This window comes from Pteropus alecto, unplaced genomic scaffold (assembly GCF_000325575.1).
Source record: "Pteropus alecto unplaced genomic scaffold, ASM32557v1 scaffold20, whole genome shotgun sequence".
In the NCBI taxonomy this organism is placed as follows: domain Eukaryota; kingdom Metazoa; phylum Chordata; class Mammalia; order Chiroptera; family Pteropodidae; genus Pteropus; species Pteropus alecto.
Window position 1 is genome coordinate 39,009,181 of NW_006436298.1, and position 3,957 is coordinate 39,013,137.

General features: G+C 38.0%; 1 pseudogene; it reads right to left on the reverse strand.

Moving 5' to 3' along the window:
* Positions 1-3,390: 3,390 nt before the first annotated feature.
* LOC112481022 lies at positions 3,391-3,509 on the reverse strand (annotated as a pseudogene).
* Positions 3,510-3,957: the final 448 nt, after the last annotated feature.

Genomic DNA, 3,957 nt, shown 5'->3' on the forward strand with positions numbered 1-3,957 from the left:
ATACAAACGATAATAGGGATACTGCAACAATAGTGGGGGGAAGCTGATGAAAATTTTATGTGAAGGGGAACATTATATTCGATAGTAAGACTCTACAGATTTTATAGTAACCTTGCCTTGACAGAGGCAAAGCAGAAAAAATGAACTAAGATCCAGGGAAACGTCATGGAGAACTTCTGGTTCACTGTAATAACCAAATGGAATTCACTTTGACCCAAAGGGGCACATGAAACAAAAACCATACACAAGATATTAAACCCTTCAGGCTCCAGAAAAGCAAGTGACTTTCCTAGTCAAACTTGGAAGAGATCCCAGGATGACGAGATTGTTTTCTTTAAAAAAAGCTAGATTCTGAAGCTTTGTGTAACCAATAGAGGTATTTCCTTCAGGTACTTGCTATCAACAGTGCATGTAGCCCTAAGCAATAATGTCAAAATGATAAATATGAAAAATTATCTTTGAGTCAGAAGTATTGAAGATCAGAGACAAAGTACACTTTCTTATATCCCTGAAGTATAGGCACAAAAAAGAATTGTGTGCTGTGAAGGTAAACAGACTATTATCTGGGCGGCCACTATGTTAAATCAATTTGTGTTCAGACTATTCTCAGTTTTTAACCACTGAAATGAAATTCAGAAGTGCTGTCTCTCTTCCTTTATGGCACTCTCATGAATCATGTAGCTCGGAGAAAGGCCTGGAGCTCAGCAGTTTATTTATCTCCTCTATTTACTTACTTTTTCAAAACGCTCAGTTTTAAAGCTTTGCTAGCTAGGAGGCTGCTTTTCATTTTCACTTGGTAGATATTCCCAAGTAATGAACAAAGCCAGAAACTAGGAGAAATCTTTTCTCTTGGATTCTAAAATTCTTAGAGGGTTCCTAAATTGCACTGCATTATTTGCCACAAAGTAGAGATTTGGTCCCTATGTGAAGGAAGTGAGGATGTCTCTCCACTGAGAAGTTAACACCTGTCTTTAAAAACCATACCACTGTATATTTTGTATATTATTTCATGGACTGCCAATCTTATCCCTTAATGAGCACTTTGCCTTTTAAAAACCATATTGCTGAATGTTTTCTAAATTATTCTCTGGATTGTACCTATTCCCTTAAGGATAATATGGCAGATTATATTTTCCAAAAATGGCCACAAAAAATGTCTCTGACATTGACAGTGTGACAGTGTGACCTTGACACTCCCACTTCAAGAACTAGAGTTCATTTCTCCCTTTCTCCACCCCCTTTGAAAGGCAGGTCCTGTGATTGCTTTGACCAATATAATATGGAAGTTACACAGTGTCAATTCTAGATGGAGACTTTAAGTGTTTATTTCCTGACCTTTGAAATCCAAGCCACGTAGAGAAGACCTAGAGGATGGGACACTATGTGGAAAGAGAGAGAGGATAAGGAACCAGATATGTAAGTGAAGGAACCATCTGGGGTGACCATCCAATCCAGCCTTCAGATGATTCCAATGCTAGCCATTATCTAACTGCAACTGCATAAAAGACCACAAGAAAGAACCACACAGCTGAGCCCATTCAATTCCCAGAACCATGAAAAATATTAATAAATTATTGTTTTTAGTGACTAAGATTTGGGGGTGGTTTGTTAGATGAAACAAAAGATCCTTGGAACAGATAAGGTAATTTGCTGATCTGAGTATCCCTCAAAGTGCGGTGGATGTGGTAGATATTAAAAAATACTGAATCTATTATAATAACAACTATCATATCAGCTAGAGTTCTCATAGCAAAGAACAGAAAGAAGCTTATTCTGGCTTAGCTAAACAGACAAGTTTTTGAAAGGATAGTGGGTAACTCACAAATCACAGAAAGGTCTGAAGATCTAGCTCCAGGCTATTCGGAAAATAAGAACAGCAAAGCTATGGCCCCAAACCATTCTGAGAAGGAAAGCACTGACACTATCGCCATAGAAATGACAGTTAGCTCCAGGTCTCTCGGTTTGCGTCACTAGCTCTTGCATCAGAGTCTTAAAGTTGGTGGCCCTGATTGGCAGAGATTAAGGCATAGGCCTCTGCCCTTGTTGCAAAGGGGGATGGGGAAATGAGTATCTAGCATTTTCAGACTCTATATTGACAGGTCGTCTTTGTTCCCATCAGAAGCCATAAGGGTAAGAAAGACTTCTCCGATGACAGAAGATTAGAAGTTGGGAAGTTAAAATGGATGATAAGAGTCCACTGCAGCTACCAAGAATCAAAATGTGTGTGTATACACTTTTTGCATTATGCAGTTTCTGCTTTATCACAATATTCATCTTCCTGATAAACCTAGCATTAATACTAAAATAAGCATTCACACTAAAACACAATTATGGGAAAAATAATATTAGGAGCATATCTTTTAAAATCTATACAAATTTGTAACCAGGCCATTAACAAAAATAATAAAAATCCTAATGAAAATATTAGAGCGGTTAAAAAAAAAAGTTAAATTTCTAATAAAGAAACACTAAATCTAAAATTTTTAATTAAAAAAAATTGAAAAGTGACTATACCTTAATAGAAGGGATGTAAGGGAGTATGAGGCTGCTGAGTTATGGTAGCTAGGGCATCATGCCCAAAGATTGGGGAAAACCATGCAATAACCATTTTTTGGATTGAACTGAGCCAAAAAAATAAGGGGTGACTAGACATCATGGACAGTACTGTAGTCCTCAAACCTGACATATTCAGCTGTGAAGATATACCCTGTGATTGCCGTGGAGGAAAACATTAGCATGCTGGTGGTGTTCATCAGGACTTTCATTTTACACTGCCAATATTCGACTATTTTCCAATCACACAAGAGATAATTCATGTTTATAAAGCATGACTGTAGCAGAACAGAACATTCTCTGTGTGTATGTATAAATTCACACAACCTTCGCGAGCTAGGAATTATTCGCATTTCATAAATGAAGAAATGGAGGTTCAGAGAATAACATACCTGATCCAGTTCAGATATGTGTTAAGCTGAGGTTTGAAGCTTCTACGGGTCAGGTTTTAAGATCGATGTTCTTTCCACCCTGTCTTGTCATTTTCTAGGAAACCAGCTTCCACTTTTAGAAATTTAGACCTATATCTCCAAGCAATCATGACCCTAATGAGACTAGATTGAATAGTCAGCATTATCTTTCAAACTAAAGACTGGTTCAAGTTGATTTTTCTCTAAGGTGGACACTTGTTCCTTGGACCCTCCAGCAACTCCACCTGAGCCTGTTCAGAGCTGGCTTCAGAGATACGTGAAACCGGCAGATGACTTTCCTTTTTTTTTTTTAATTTTAATTTTTTAATTTTTTATTTCTTAGGCAAGGCAGTCCTTGGTTGATCTCACAGACTGACAGATTGCAAGGACCTTGTCAGCTTACGATCCCTTATTTTTTAATTTTTTATGCCTATAGCACTTGGTCTTCCTAGGTGGTCTCCCATCCAAGTACTAACCAGGCCCAACCCTGCTTAGCTTCCGAGATCAGACGAGATCAGGCATGTTAAAGGTGGCATGGCCGTAGACTTCCTTTTCTTTTTTCCAGTTTTCACTAAGAAGTTAGCATTCAGACGACTGTTTCAGATGCACAAGTTTATTTGCCAAGGGTAGTTTCTAATACCTTTGAATTTTCTTGCAGAACAAAGATTTCTCACTTCTCACAGAGCTGAAGGGAGAGAAAATGTTTCTGGTGTATGCACAGATTTCTGCTAATTTCTTTGCCTCTGTTTTTAACTTTCACAAAAACCAACTACTTGAATAAATGAAAATGTTCAGGACCTGCCAAGAAGTGAATAAAGTTCAGTCTCCTAAGATAGAAAGACTCTGGCAAATATTTCACTGCTGATAAGACTTCAGGTATGAGGTTCATCAAATCAGGGGCTAAGATGTGCATAAGGAATGAGATATTAAATGGACACAAGTGGGCAACAGATTCAAAATCCTTTGAGGACATCCACCTCTTGGCCAGGTGTGG